The 15,893-nt window shown below is 49.5% G+C and overlaps 1 protein-coding gene across 3 annotated transcripts in view; it reads right to left on the reverse strand.

The window, feature by feature from the left end:
* The window catches only part of LHFPL2 (LHFPL tetraspan subfamily member 2), a 161,109-nt gene that overhangs the window by 130,697 nt on the left and 14,519 nt on the right, over positions 1-15,893 (reverse strand). For 2 of the 3 annotated variants that reach the window (XM_055134312.1, XM_055134457.1), the window contains exon 2: positions 14,420-14,496. The gene's annotated coding sequence lies outside the window, so the exon portion shown is untranslated. Of the gene's footprint in view, positions 1-8,366; positions 8,476-14,419; positions 14,497-15,893 lie in introns of all 3 variants that reach the window. The other variant, XM_055134380.1, reaches the window with a different exon arrangement.

The raw sequence follows: 15,893 nt of genomic DNA on the forward strand, positions 1-15,893 counted from the left end.
TTTGTTTAATAGTGCTGTTAAGCAATACTTATTAAAATATTTGTGAATAGTTCAATAGACCTGTCAAGAGACACTGAAATCAGTTGAGTGAGACAAAACATGTGCTCAGTCATGCTTACTCTTTTTTTTTTTTTTTTGCTTTTTGGGTCACACCCGGCGATGCACAGGGGTTACTCCTGGCTCTGCACTCAGGAATTACCCCTGGCGGTGCACAGGGGACCATATGGGATGCTGAGAATTGAACCCGGGTCGTTCGCATGCAAGGCAAACGCCCTCCCCGCTGTGCTATTGCTCCAGCCCCAGTCATGCTTACTCTTAATAAGTTCTTTCAAAAGACCAAAAACACTCTCTCCAAAAGTTTCTAGAAGCAGATTTTTTTTTTTAAGTACCAGACAACATGGTGGTTTGTTGGTTCTCAAGATTTCCAGAGGGGTTTTTTTTTTTTTGGTTGTTTTTTGTTTGTTTGTTTGTTTGTTGTTGGATTTTTTTTTCCTTTTTGTTTTTTGGTTTTGCAGCATCTTGTGCCTTGTGGGTCAGGGATGGGGAAAGCAGAGGAAAGGGGAGCTCCTGTGGCACCAGTACTGGGGACAAGGTGGCAACCCATCAAGGAGATGGGCTGGTTTGGAGGATCACAGATGTTTCCACTCACAGGTGAGCACTGAGGCTGGCAACCCCTGCTCTTAGGCACGTTCGCCTGGCAGTTAGGTAGTACCAACACTTCTATTATGCTTTTCTCCTGATGTCTGTGCCAGATTATGGGACTTCTGCGAGTGCTACTAAGTTCATTCATTTTGTTAGTATTTCTTTGATGGGGCCACATATAGCAAGGACCAAGGACCACCCAGGCTACATCCAAAGGTGATGGGGAGATGGGGCATGTGGCACCAGGAATCAAGCTCAGGCTGTGCTAGACATGCACTCTACCACCCTGGAACTGCACTATTTCCCTGGAACGGAAAAATCTCATTCTAAAGGACAGTTCTTCTGAGGGCCAAAAAGTAGCTTTAAGGGCTGTAGGAGGGTACCGCATTCAATCCTTGGCATCACACAGTTGCCCCAAGCACCACTGGTGCCGTCCAACATTACTGGGCCTGAGCAACAGCAGCACATGACCAGGGCAGAGCCCTCAATTTTCAGGCCTCCGCTGCTGCAGGGAGTATTGCAGAGGCAGCCTCAGTCCCCAGGCATCCCCATTACTTCAAATAAAAGGAGTTCTTCTGAAAGTTTGACCATCTCAATTCTCATCATACACTCATTCTGTAAGACTCAGTTTTACAGGTCTGTCCTGGAAAAACAAATGTCTTAGAAACAGCAGGAAAGGGAGCTGCTCCTGGATAAAAGGAAGATTTGTTGGGGAAAATGTTGTGATACTGAGTTTGCTAGACACCTCGTTCAAAGTCAAATGGAGTATGAATCAGATGTGGCACATGTATACGATGGAATGATGAATGATAAAATCATGCAATTTGCTGCAACCTGGATGGAACTGGGAGATATCATGTTGATTGAAGTAAGCCAGAAGAAGAAGAACAAACATAGGATGATCTCTCTTATCTGTGGAATACAGACTAACTGGATGAAGAGATGCATTGTAGTAAAGGGCGGATGCCTAAATCACTCTGGACCCCAAAATATAAGGAGGAGTAGGACAGAGAAGGAAAGAAATTGAGGGGGGAAGGAAGAATTTGAGAAAGGGGAACAGAGGTCAGGGGCTTTGGGTATGCCGGAAACGTGGAGAAGTGATATTGCCTTATATCCAAACCATAGGCTCAACAACACTGAAAACATGAGATACAAACTAGAGCCCCCAAACTTTACCATGTGACTGTCAAGGTGGCAAACTGGGGAAGGGGAGGCGGGGAGCAGGAGGAGATATGAAAACACTGATAGAGGGAAGTTGACATGGTAGTGACACCAGTGCTAGAACATTCTATGCCTAAAGTTCAACTTGGTAAATCATGGCTCTTTAAATAAAATTTTTAATGCTTAAAAAAAAAACAAAAATACCTCAGGGCTGGAGCCATAGCACAGTGGGTAGGCGTTTGCCTTGCACGTGGCCAACCCGGGTTCGATTCCCAGCATCCCATATGGTCCCCTGAGCACCGCCAGGGGTAATTCCTGAGTTCAGAGCCAGGAGTTACCCCTGTGCACTGCTGGGTGTGACCCAAAAAGGAAAAAACAAAAAAAAACCTCAATTTTAATTAATGCAGAGGCCCTGCCACATCCATAATGAGAAAAAGAAACCAACCAAAATCCATCTTCAAAAGACTCGGCACTCAGTCGCACTCACTCAACTCATAGTTGAGTCTCGTAGGTAAACATATCTACAAGGTGGCAAGCAAGCCAAGAGTGTCACTCACAGCCATGGCCTCAGGCCTGGGGCTGGTAAGTCCATCTGTCAACTCTGGGCAGGAGCTCCCACCACCCAGAAATGGTGCACACCCACCAAACCCACTGAGCCCTCTGCCACAGTGCCCCCAAAATACACAGAGGCTTGCCTGCATGCCGGGACACTCTGCCAGGGCGGGCACACTAGGATTTATCCCTCCAAGACAGAGCTGTCAACTTCCCCAGACCGGTCGCCTTTTGGGGAACGCCTGACAGACACTTCCAGTGTGCCTCTTCCACCACAAACGAGCACCGTGATTTCCCTTTGTAACATGAACTGATACTTTCCTCTAGAAGAAGAATGAGGTTTCAGTGGCTCCCAAGGAACCGCAATTCTCTCGGGAAAAGGCACTGCACTGCTGGCTTGGTGCACAGGGCAGAGTGGCTGGCAGCAAGCGGGCTGGGTCTGTCACTAAGGTGTTGGCTTTCTCCCAGAAAAGAAATACAAATTTTGCCAGTTTGGGGGCTTTGCATCATTCCCCCACACCCTTCCAACCAAGATTTCACCCTGGGAAGCAGCATCTGAGCCATTCTGCCCAAGAAACACAAACCCTTTAAGCAATCTCACTGCAGGGATAATGGGGGAAAAATAGGGGGGATAGGGGCTACTCCTGGTGCTCAGGGAACCTAGAGCAGTGCCAGATTCAAACCATCGTTACCATCACAGCCTCGTGTACCATCTCTCCCTTTGGCCGTAATCAAATTGTTTGCTTGTTTCGGGGTCACACCAGGTGTGGGTGAAGATGGAGACCATATGTGGTGCCGGAGATCAAACCAGGTCAGCCGTGTGCAAAGCAAGCACCTTACCCGCCCTACTCTCTTGGGCCCTGTTAGTGGAATTTTTTAATCACAATTCATTTTACCTCATGTCAAAAGACACACGTTAGAACTCCTTTGATCCCAAAGGCAGAGGAAACCCTGGGAAAGGCCAGTTTATAAAACCTGTCTGCTAGGGAGAAAAGGCTAAACACAGGCTGGCGCCCCAGGAAACCCGTCTGTGCGCACTCTTGATACGGGCGAGGGCAGCAGTTCAGGCAGCCCGTGCCTAGAAACGTAGTCACTGAAAGACTTCAGGGCTCTGAGCACCTCAGCGGAGGGGCAGCAGGTCAGGGAAAACTTTCAGCGGCTACTGGATCCACTCAAAGCCTGTTCCCACCATCCAAGCAGTGACAACAGCTACCTCTGAGTGTGCTAGGTGGGTGAGGCAGGCCAGGCGTAGGAGATCACGCACGATTCTAACAATTCCACACAGTGGGTTGGACAAGCCTCGTTGTTACAGATGAAGCAACGAAGCTCGGAGAGATCAAGAGATTGATCAGCCACGACTCTCCTGTCAGGAAGCCCCGGGGTGCAAGAGCAGGGACTGCCTGTCAGGCCCGTCAGACTTCAGGTGGCTCTTCTCCACCACAGGGCCTGTGCAGAGTCAGCCCAGCCAACTGTTATGAAATGACCCTGGGAAGTGCTGCCCCCAGTGCTTCCTCTTCTGCACAGAGCTGCTACAGACAGAGCGAGCTTCTTCTTCTTTTTTTTTTTTTGCTTTTTGGGTCACACCCAGCGATGCTCAGGGGTTACTCCTGGCTTTGCACTCAGGAATTACTCCTGGCAGTGCTTTGGGGACCATATGGGATGCCAGGGATCGAACCCGGGTCGGCCGCGTGCAAGGCAAACGCCCTACCCGCTGTGCTATCGCTCCGGCCCCCAGAGCGAGCTTCTTAATGTTCTTCTGTGGGGCCGGCCTCACATCTGGATGTGCTCAGAGATCATGCCGGGTGGGCTTTGGAGATGATCTGGGATGCCAGGGGTTGAATCCAGGTCGGTCATGGTCAAGGCAAGCACCCGAGCTACCTGCTGCACTGCCATTCCAGCCCCCCACTTCCTAATGTTCCTTATTATTATTGTTTATCTTCTTTTTGGGGGGCCACACCTGGTAGCAGTCAGGGCTTACTTCAGGCTTTGTGCTCAGGAATCACTCCTGACGGGGGTGGAAGAACCTACAGTGATGAGGATGCGGGCAGGGGCGCAGCATGCAAGGCAGACATCTTTCCCGCGATACTCTTTCCAGTCCTTTAATGTTCTTTAGCTGGAAAATGCAATCACCAAATATGGTTCTGTGAGATGAATCTGTCACATTTTTCGGTTATACAAAATGTCAGAAGTAGAATTTAGGTTCAGAGTAAGCAAGAATGATACTTAAATCTAACTAGGTTCCAGAAGACATCCTTAGGACTTGGACCAACAGAACAAAGAGGCTACCTCTCTCAAGAAGAGCTGAAGGTTCAGACCTTACAAAGGGGTAATGAAACTGGGGTCAAATGTCTGGTTCTGTCATGATGGCCACTCAATACCTCTATTGCAAACCATAACACCCCAAAGCAGAGAGAGAGAGCAAAAGGGAATGCCCTGACACAGAGGCAGACTGGGGTGGAGGGAACAGGGTGGGGGTGGTGGGAGGGATACTGGGAACATTGGTGGTGGAGAATGGGCACTGGTGGAGGGATGGGCACTTGTATGACTGAAATGCAAGCACAAAAGTTTGTAAGTCTGTAACTGTACCTCACAGTGATTCACTCACTAATAAAAAATTTAATTAAAAAAAATGTCTGGCTCTGGGGCAACAGCACATCAGGAAACAAATCATCTGGGTAAATATTGAAGTATGTAGCACTGTAGCACTGTCACTGTCATCCCATTGTTCATGGATTTGCTTGAGTGGGCACTAGTGACGTCTCCATTGTGAGACTTGTTCTTACTGTTTTTGGCATATCAAATACAACACAGGTAGCTTGCCAGGCTCTGCCATGCAGGCGAGATACTCTTGGTAGCTTGCTGGGCTTTCCGAGAGGGGCGGAGGAATTGAACCCAGGTCAGCCACGTGCAAGGCAAATGCCCTACCTGCTGTGCAATCTCTCCAGCCCACTGAAGTATGTATAAAAGGAAAGCAAGACATGTGGCCTGGCACACCCCATGTGTGCTTCTCTTCCTTCACTCGGAGCTAAGTCTTGTCTGATTGGTGGTGGAAAGCGTAAGATGCACACAAATAACTACAAACTTTGATTCTTCCACATCTATTCCCTGTAAAACTGCACTGAGGTGATTTATACTTTGTGACAGTAATAATGTTAACATACTAGCCCACTTTGTGAAATATGAACCAAGCTTCTAACTTATTAACATTAAACTTTCATAACGAATTGAAACCCTTTGCGTAGAGCTCTGCCACATCTCAGCACTTAATCTCGTAAACATGAACACTATTATAGAGCCCTTCATTAACTTTTTTTCTGCCACTGTGGTTATAGGCATTCACAGACCTTCAAGAGAGAGAGAGAGAGAGAAACAAGAACTATTGCATTGAAACAATGCCAAATGCATAAGTAAATCAATAAGCAACAGGTAAGCTTTATCTGTAGGCAATGCCAAGCCTTTCCCACTAGAAAATTGGTTTGTAATTTACCCTCCACAAAAATGCCAGCCTCAGGGCTGGGCTGGAGATCCACCTCCCCTCACTCACTTTTATGTATAGTTACTTTCAAGAATCATCGTATTCTCCTCAATTGTAAATGAAATTAACAAACTAGATTTTTTTCAAATTAGCTGTTTTTCTCAACATATGTACAGTATTCAAAATGGGATTTGTTTCCAATTTGCATGGTTCTGCACACAAAATATTTGGAATTCAAGTAAAATACATTACTATTCACTTCGAAGATCTGTGCTAACATTACACAATGGGACAAGCTAAAAAATAACTAAATCAGTGCCTAAGAATGATTCCCAACAAAATCCCAAGACCTATAATGACTGCGACCCAATTTTTACCATAAGACAAAATTATGATGAATGTTGGTATACGAGACTAGTTCAACCATAATCATCCTTCCTGCTGCTTTAATAACTTGCTGTGACCCACTCTGCCTGCAAATGTGTGCCAGCTTGAAGCCCCATTAGCACTCTGATCTTCGACACACAATGGGGCCAAGAGCCAACCCACTTCTTTCTGTGGCCAATGTTGTGGGTTTGTCTACTGGTCCAAGAGAGATGGGGGATCCGAGTTGAACCTTAATCTGGAAAGACCCAGCACTCTGCCTATCTTAGGCTCCTTGGCACATGGAAGAAAACTAGTCCTTTGGATCAAAGCACTGTAGCACTGTCGTCCCGTTGTTCATAAGTTTGCTCAAGCGGGCACCAGTAACATCTCCATTGTGAGACTTGTTTCTTACTGTTTTTGGCATATCGAATACGCCACGGGTAGCTTGCCAGGCTCTGCTGTGCAGGCAAGATACTCTCGGTAGCTTGCCGGGCTCTCCGAGAGGGGCAGAGAATCAAACCCGGGTTGGCTGCATGCAAGGCAAACGCCCTACCCACTGTGCTATGGCTCCAGCCCAATAATAATTTGAATCAAAAATGAAAGAAAAACAGAAAGAACTTTCCTTGAGGTATGAAGGTAGGACAGCTCACACAAAGCTGTACAAAGCAGTCAGCAACACCAGTGAAGGGAGAACAGGACTCAGCCTGAGGGGCACAAATATCCCACAGGGAAGTGGTCAGCTGCAAGCATCCTACAGAAAGCACACTTGCCACCCGCCATAGAGGCCTTGTGAGAAAGCTGGCAGCCCACTTCAACACGCACATACCCCCAGCAAGGCAGGGAGGCTGGAGAGACAGACCAAGGATTGAAGGCAACAGCTCACCAGCAACTTTCAATCTCGAATTAACCTCCCAGAACCATTCTCATTTATTTTTAACCTTCCTTTGTGGAGCCTGGGAGCTGAACAAGGATGTTAAGAGCTTGGTCAGCCCACAAGCAGCTGGCACCATAGGACCAGGAGTGTATCTTCAGGAGTGGCCCCACTACCAACAAAACCACCAAGGAGTAAAAGTATGAGGTGGAGAAACAAAAGAGTCACAGAACCCTACTCTAATGGGGCTTCAGCCAAAGTATTCGATATCTCTAGCTGAAGTTAAAGGCCTGGCACAGCAGCGTGTTAACGTCTCTCCCAGCTCTCCTATTCTCTCTGCTTTAGTGCCAAGTGGGGAGTGAAGTTTTCTGGAATGTCCTGCTTCCCTGTGCAGGAGCTATTTATACTCCATGAACGTATAGCTCAGGCTGCCGACGTGTGACTTAGCGCCATTCTGCCAAGCTTCCACGACTCATTTTGCCCCAGAGCTCCATGGCCTGGCCAAGCCCTGTTCTGGGAGACCCACCCGTGGCACTTCTCTGGCTCCTTGGCACAGGGACCTTCACAGCCTCATTCCTCCCACATGGAGGAAATCTGGCTCCTTCAGATCAAAACGAGAGCAAAACAGGAGCAGCGCTGCCAAGGCTTCCTTGCATGCTGCCTGCGTCTGTTTATTTCTTCTTCGGCAACTCACATCGCTTATGACACTGCACTGCGACTTCCTGGACATAGCCGAAGGAAAGGCTGAAGAGGCCCTGAAGAGCAGCCAACTTCTGATTAGCCGCAGTCATGAAGGAAAGGCCCAGCCCAGGGCCGGGGCCAGAGGACAGTGGCCTCCAAGTGGAGTAAGGGGGGAAAGACCCTTGTACAGGATATGGATGCACATTAGCGAAATGAGCTGAAAGCCCTCCCCGCCCCCAAACTCCCCTCAGATAACAGTTCAGGAAAACACTAGGCTGGAGATTTACCTTTGGGAAGTTCCCCAGGATGTGGAAGTTCCACATCCTCCAGAGAGGGGGCTGTCTTGGCTCTACATTATCCCCTGGCTGAGGAGAAATATCCGATCCTGGTCAGCCGGGGCAAGAGAGTTTTTCAAGACTGCTACGTACACCTGTGTGATGACTCAATGCATTTCACCACGGATAAGGCTATGATGAGCATCTTTTTTTTCTTTGCTTCTTTGATCGTTTTGGGGTCGCACCTGTGCTGCTCAGGGCTTACTCCTGGAGGTGCTTGTAGGACCTTATAAGGTGCAAGGGGTTGAACCTGGGTCAGCCACATGCAAGGCAAACACCTTACCTGCTATACTCTCTCCTTATGAGCATCTCTCCCTAGATGTTTTCTTTCTTTCTGGTTAGGGGCAGTTTGCAGAGGGTGAGCAGGGTTGTCTACAGGAGCCAGGGCGCAGCTGGAAAGCAGAGGGCGGTCAGACCTGAGAGAGGAAGCTTGTGAGGGCTGAAGAGACAGGACAAGGGTCGGGCGCTCACTCTGCATACAGCCAAGGCATGCTTGATTCCCAGCACCACACAGAGTGTCCTGAGCCCTACTGGGGGGTGAACCACAACCAGATATGGCTCATGCCTCCACACCCCAAAATCAAAGACAGCGTGAGTCAGTATGGAAAAGGTGGAGTCTCAGAGCCAAGCCAGTAAGCCGTGGGTAGGTGGACGATGGAGGGTGCACACTGCAGGCCATTCTGCGCAGGCAGAGTACACTATCAGCCAAAATTCATCCAGACAGGCAAAGCCCTTCCCCTTCTTTCCTCTCCGATCTCCCCCTGTTCTCACTCTGCTTGACCTGCCTGCACCCCTCCCCCCAATTCTGTTCCCCCAGAAAGTCAGGGAAAGGTACCAGCTGATGGCTGGTACGAAAAAACTCTCTATTCACCTCAACTTTGCTCCCGCTTCTCTTGCAGGAAATTTATCATTCACATCCTCCTCCTCGTCCCTCCCTCCCTCCCTCATAACCTCAAGGGGCCTCATGAGGCAGTGAGGAGCCAAGGAGACAATTGCAAATCCATCCTGCTCTGGCAGACAGTGCTTAGGCAAGTCCTAAAACATGCTAGCTCGCTCCCCTGGGCAAACCAGGACACCGCCCACCCCCCACCCCCACCCCCAACCCAGCTGAGTGTGCTGGAAGCAGCAAGTCCACAGGGTCACCTTGAGTGGAACAGCCCCTCCCACATCAGCAGCAGTGTGCTGGCTTCCCTGCTCACTCCCCTCCACCTGGGGTCACCAGCCAAAAACTGCCAGGCAAAGCAAGTCAATGCCTGGATGAACCCCAGCAGCTCAAAGATCAGCTTCCCCGGAAGAGGGAGGCGGCACTCCAGCTCTTACCTGCTCAGCAACGCCTTCATGTTCTGCAGGAAAGCTGTGCTCCTGGGCAACTGGCAGTACGCTGCTAGAACCTCATCTATCTTTCACATTTTATTTATCATTATTTTCTTTTTGTTCTGGGGTGGTCTCATCTGGTGGGGCTTGAGTCTACCCCCAGCAGTTCTGGATCATGCAGTGCCAGGGATTGGACTCAGACCTCCTTCAGGAGAGCAAACTCCTGGCCCATTGAGCGGTCAACTTTTTTTAATCCACTAAACTTCTCACCAGGGCAGGATAAATTATGTGCCCACCCCCATGATCTCGAGGCTTAACTGTGTCTCCCCCCAGGGCTCGCCTGCAGGGTGGAAGCCTGGCTCCATGTTGTCTGGTCATTCCCAGCCCTCCTGTGAGGTTTGGCCACATCCCCAAGTGCCACCACTGGGGATAAAAGATGGCAGGGGGTGGGGAGGAAGGAGGGCTAATGAAATCATCTCCTCTGCCTTTTATTCCTCAGTAACAACCACAAAATTAGGTAAAATGACCCCCTGCTCTCCTAATTTAAGGCCTATTTTATTGCCTCCAATCCAATTCTCTACTTTGGAAAGTATCTGAGACCCCGAGTCCTGCCGGCCAACTGGATTAGGGACTGACAGTGTCTTCCTCCTGTCCTGTCCTGCTCTCCAGAGGGCGCTTCTGCTGCTCCACCAGGGTCACAATCAGTTCAATCTTCATGCTTCAGAGACATCCCTTTTGAACAAGATCAAATGTTTCCCCACCCCTGCCTGGCGCTGGCTCAGAGGGGCAGAGGCTTTCTCACTCCGAGCATTAATGTCAACTCAGCCAGAAAGGCGAGAGCAAAAGGAGGAGGTCAGTCTGGTTAATTGTCCACCAGGCTAACATATAGGTCCACTCAAACCAGCACCCTGGGAGGGCTGATCGCCCCCATAAAAACGCTGCTGCACTTTGAACCCAGGAACAAGGAGAATGAGAACTATTTCCCCAGCCTGCTGGGCTGTGAGGGCGAGTCCCCAGCTTGTTTGCTTTTTCCAACTGGAGCCACGAAGGGCAGAAGAGGCAATTTGCAGCCACCCCAGAGAGGCAGACGCAACGCAGGTGAGGTGAGCACCAGGCTTGGCCGCCGGGACAGAAAGAAGAGAGAGCAGTGTCATCGGAGGTGATGGACAGGCTCGTGAGGCACTTCTTTCTACACCTTTAAAGAAGGTCCCCAGGGAGCACAGTTCCAGAAGCCTCAGAAACTGCTCCTCAAGAAGAAAGAACAGGAGAGAATGCGGGACATTTATTCTCTCAGTAAAGGAAATGGAAAAGGAAAGGCAAAAAGTTACTTTTATTAACTAGTTATCCAGATACAAAAAGCTACTTTTATCAGCTACTTATACTACGCCTCTTTCTAACTCAGGTTCAGAAGACAAAGGAAACAGACAGGAGAGTTCTGCTCTTCGGTTTTTGCTCACAGTGGGACAGTGAGGGAAGGGGCTGCATCCAAGGCAGCGCAAGGCAAAGCAAGTGTTCTACCCACCAAAGGAAGAACTCAAAGTGATTCAAATCAGGGGGCTGGAGCAACAGCACAGCCTTGCTGCAGACAGACATGGGTTCAATCCCAGACATGCCATATGGCTGCCCCCAGCCCAGCCAGGACTGATTCCTGAGCACAAAGTCAGGAGTAAGCACTGAGCACAGTAGGGTATGCCCCCCCACCAAAAAAAAAAAAAAAGGAAAACAAACAAAACAACCCCACATCTCCAACCTTTTCATAAAGCAAAGGTCTAAATCATTCCATGTAAAACCAAACTGTCCATCTGAAGTCAGGGAGGCACTCTCGCTCCTGCTCTGTATGTAGAAGCGTCAGGTGTGAGCTTGGGCACTCCCTGGTCCAGCCCAATCCTGCTGTCCCCAATCCTGCTGGGTGAGACCCCCAAAATGTAAAAATATAAAAGAATGAGCAAAACCAACTTTCTCTGCAAGGACATCCCAATGAAGTTTTGCCACAAAACGCCTGCAGGGAATGAGACAAATGCAAACCCATCCCAGCTGACACTGGACCTAATCAAACAGTAAAGAGATCCTTAAACACGCATGGATCACTCTGTGGGAACCAGACAGCTGAAAGAGAAAACAAGCTCCCCAGAAATCTCCAGACCCAAAAGAGGTAGAAGTCTGAAAGGCTGCTCCAGAAACAAGCTTCTTTAAAAAGATACAGATTTCACCTGATGCCAAAGATAAGAGTTTGCAACTAGGATCCTCAAGGCCCTGGGAGGGGGTGTGGCTGAGTGTTTCCTGTATCTGTCTCCTGTCACTGTGTCGTTCCCAGGCATCTCGGCAGTAAGGAAGTGTCTGTCGGTCAGGGACCAGCAGAGCAACGACACTGGAGTTGGAGACTGCTATGTCCGCTAGTTGCCTTTGCTCTGTTTGCTCCCAAATGTCCACCCTGGACACAGGGGGCCCATGCTGTACAGTGGCCTTGGATGGTGGCCAATGCTCTCAAACAGCACAAGTGAAAACACAGACGCCTGAGAGATGCTTCTGCGGAAGCCCTGGCAGCTCCATCTTTAGACAGAGTCTGCACTGCCCTGGATTCAAGAGCACCAGCAGCAGGAAGTCAGCTCAAAGCACTGGGCTACGAGGGGGAGACCTGGGCTGGATCCCAGCAATCTGGCACTTCTGTACCCATATGGTTCTCCAAATTCTTCCTAGAGTAACCCAAAGCACCTCTCAAAGTACTCCCCAATCAAAAACTAATAAAATCAGAAGTCAAAACCCAAAGGTCAGAGCATTGTAGCACTGTCGTCCCATTGTTCATCAAATTGCTTGAGCGGGCACCAGTAACGTCTCCATTGTAAGGCTTGTTACTGTTTTAGGCATATCAAATATGCCACGGGTAGCTTGCCAGGCTCTGCTGTGCAGGCAGAATACTCTTGGTAGCTTGCCGGGTTCTCCAAGAGGAACCGAAGAATTGAACCCGGGTCGACCGCGTGCAAGGCAAACGCCCTACCCGCTGTGCTATCACTCCAGTCCTGCTATCACTCCAGTCCAGCGGTCAGAGACCCTAAAAAAATTCAGAACCTGAATTCCTAAGGGGACTTTCTCATTCATGCAATGTGGAGTATCGAAGGTTCGGTTAGAGGAGACTTCTTCAGCCTTTGCATCACTGTGGGCCAGCACCTGTCCTGCACACGACCCCATGGGCCAGTGATTAGAACCAAGGTGGGAGCCAGCTCAGTAATCTTCGGGCTTGGCTACTTTGTTCTTTTCAACCCTGCATAGGACTGGATGGAGCACCAGGAGGCACTCAGATGAGCTGTCCCAGGCACTGATTAGCAGCTAACTGGTATTCACGGGAAAGTCCCCTTGCACCCGGCAGCATCAAGACCACACCACCACTGCCCTGAATCTGTTCTGGTTCTGTATGAAGGATCTGACACTAACTTGTAAGAGCCCAAGATCCCATACCTACTGCAAAACTCAAATCTACCCAAATCTTCAGCTGGTACTTGTACCAGAAAACTCAGGGGTCAGTTCAGGCAAGTGTGGTGACCTCTGAGCACTGAGAATTGGGACCCTCAGGGCCTGACCCCCAGCACTGCTAAGTCTGAGCAAAACTGCATGGCCAGGCTTGATCCTTGAACCGTAAGCCCAGTTGGTCAAGTATCACCAAGAATGGCCCCTGGTCCCCCTGGGCATTGCTTGAGAGGCCCCAAAAGAAAAATAAACTGCAACTTATTTTCTGAGTTTATTTATCTAGCATGAGAGACAAACTGGATTCCATGGAAACTGGCAATTTCTAGGCAAAGTTGACCTCCTTGCTCTACCCTGGCTCAAGAAAACTTTAAGAACGTGGGTAGAGTAACCTGAGTGGTGTTGCTTTTGCTGTTTTTTTTTGTTTTTTTTTTTTTAATCAAAGACCCTTTTAGGCAGCTGTGATACTGGCTCAGTCCTAAGAAATCCTGGATATGTGACTGCTTTTACATGGAACTTGCTGTCTAGGTACCCTCACTAGATGGTAGAAACCATGTGAAACCAGAAGATAATGTTTTCCTCTGCACCCACCCAAACAGAACCAACTGCAAAGGCTGGCCAAGGAGCAACGTTAACCTGGAGGCCAGGCAAGAAGGCAGAAGCAAACACTTACTCTCCTGTGTGAAAGAAGTGCAGGATTAGATTTAAGTGCCACATTCCCTGTCCCCAAATTCTTTGAACTTGGCCATGCACCAGTTCTGAAAGAGACTCAGGCCCATTACGGCTCCAGCACTCAGCCCTGCCTCAGCTCTGGGGATCTTAAGGATGAAGCAGTTAGGCATAGAGCCAATTAGAGCATGCCTCAGTACTCAGCTTACTAAAAACTATGGGGAAAAGGGAAATGCACTGATTTAAAATCTTTTTATTAAAGTTATCTGAACCTAAAGTGTTTTAAAATGAATGCCTATACCACACAAATCTTTATTTCCTCTTCTCTAAGTTGGAAAGTCTACTGATTGCTTTTATTTATCAGGGGTGTGGGGCTAGACTCCACTTGGCAGTGCTCAGAACGTACTGCTGGCTCAGAACTTAACTGCTAGCTCTCGGCTCAGGGATCACTCCTGTCAGTGCTCTTGGGAACCATATGGAGTTCGCCCAACTGGTGTTAGAGAAGGTTTCCTGCTGTAAGAGAAGTCATTCTGTACCCCCACAGCCTTTCATCAGACAGTTTGATAAGTAAATGACACTTGGGATGGGTCTTCAGTGAGAAACAGGAATTCTAAAGCGCTGATTCAAATGGCGGTGAGAAGGGTGCCTGGCACAGAGGAGGAAGTGTGGAGCAATAAGTGGGCAGCCGACACTGGGGAAAGCCAGCCAGATAAGCATGACCCCCTGTACACTCTACATAGGAGCAGGGGCATCCTATGTCTCAAAGAGGCAGCCCAGCATGAGGGGTTTTCTTCTCAACGAATAATTATGCAAGGTTTTCAGAGAGCCCCGTCATACTTTACAGCCTGCCCCCACCCAGCGGGCATGAGTGGCTCCCAGGAGCCAATCCCTTACCTGTATGAAGAATCACTTCGTAATGCAAGGCGAAACACAGGCCAGCTGTGTGCACCTGACTCTGCTTCCCAGCTTACCTGAGAGAGAGAGAGAGAGAGAGAGAGAGAGAGAGAGAGAGAGAGAGAGAGGGAGAGAGAGAGAGAGAGAGAGAGAAGTCATTTTTGTTGTTTTTGTTGACTATGGCTCAACACTTTCGGTCTCAGAGCAAAAAGTCTGGCCAGTAGCACTTGGCCAGGAGGTTGAATCAGAGCCTGAGGGAGCTGAGGGAGAAGGCTGGTGCTCCTACCCAAGTGCAGGGTAACACATTCAGGGAACGAAGCTGCAGTATCTCAGAGTCTGACCCTGCACAACAGGCCCCAGATCCAGCCTGGAGTCTGGGAGTGAGCATGAGATGGATTCTCCACCTCATGAGGCACACGCTCCACAGACAGGAAGTAACAACGGCCTCCACGTCTCTGATGGTTGCCTACGAATAAAATGCAGGTGACATGGTGCCTTTCCTGCAGATCCAGCTACCCCCAAGGAGTTGAAGAAAGCTCCCAAGGAGGGGTGATGGAGAAGCTGAAGTCTGGGAGGTGAGGGGAGGAGGGCAGCAGCAGGCATGCTTCAAGGTGAGACCAGCATGCCTGGAAAGCAAACTACTGTAAGTTCTCCAAGTGGGTGAGGTGGCAGAATTTCAGAGGGCAAGAGGGAGACTACAGGAGACGAGGCCACAGAGGCAGGCAATCACAAAAGGCTCAGCAGCGTTTGCAGAGAGTTTGAAGCTTGAGGCCAATGGTAAGACTTTTGAGAAAAAGTCTCATGTGGCAGAGTGGCATGGCCCAGAAAGTTTTCTCCCGGTCTGTGAGAAAGAGGACAGAGCAAGGCCCTGCCTGGGGTCCCAAGACAGAGTGAAGGTTCCCTCGAATGTGCTGGTGAACCAAGGCTCCAGAACCAGAGGTCCCTTGGGTGTCAGGCCACCCCTCAGGCAGGTGCCCGCGTGCCTCAGGGCCTAGAGGCACCACACCCAGTCAACAGACTGACATGCACCTGGCATCACTGTGAGGCTCAGTGTGCGCCCCAGTGTGCACCCCTCAGTGTGTATCCTCAGTTTCTCACAGACTGACAGACACAGTCTCTGGGCAAAGCCCAGCAACAGCCACCTGGTGCCCCAATGGTCCAGACAGGCAAGCGGGCAAGAAAGCAGGGCCAGCCCAGAGGGCAGAGAGCAGAGTGGGCCCAGGCTGCTCATCGGTGAAGCCTGCCTCTGTTTAAAAGGAAGGCGCGGGGCCGGAGTGATAGCACAGCGGGTAGGGCGTTTGCCTTGCACGCGGCCAACCTGGGTTCAATCCCCGGCATCCCATATGGTCCCCCAAGCACCGCCAGGAGTAATTCCTGAGTGCAAAGCCAGGAGTAACCCCTGAGCATCGCTGGGTGTGACCCAAAAAGCAAAATAATAATAATAATAATAATAATAATAATAATAATAATAAAA

This window comes from Sorex araneus, chromosome 1 (assembly GCF_027595985.1).
Source record: "Sorex araneus isolate mSorAra2 chromosome 1, mSorAra2.pri, whole genome shotgun sequence".
In the NCBI taxonomy this organism is placed as follows: Eukaryota; Metazoa; Chordata; class Mammalia; order Eulipotyphla; family Soricidae; genus Sorex; species Sorex araneus.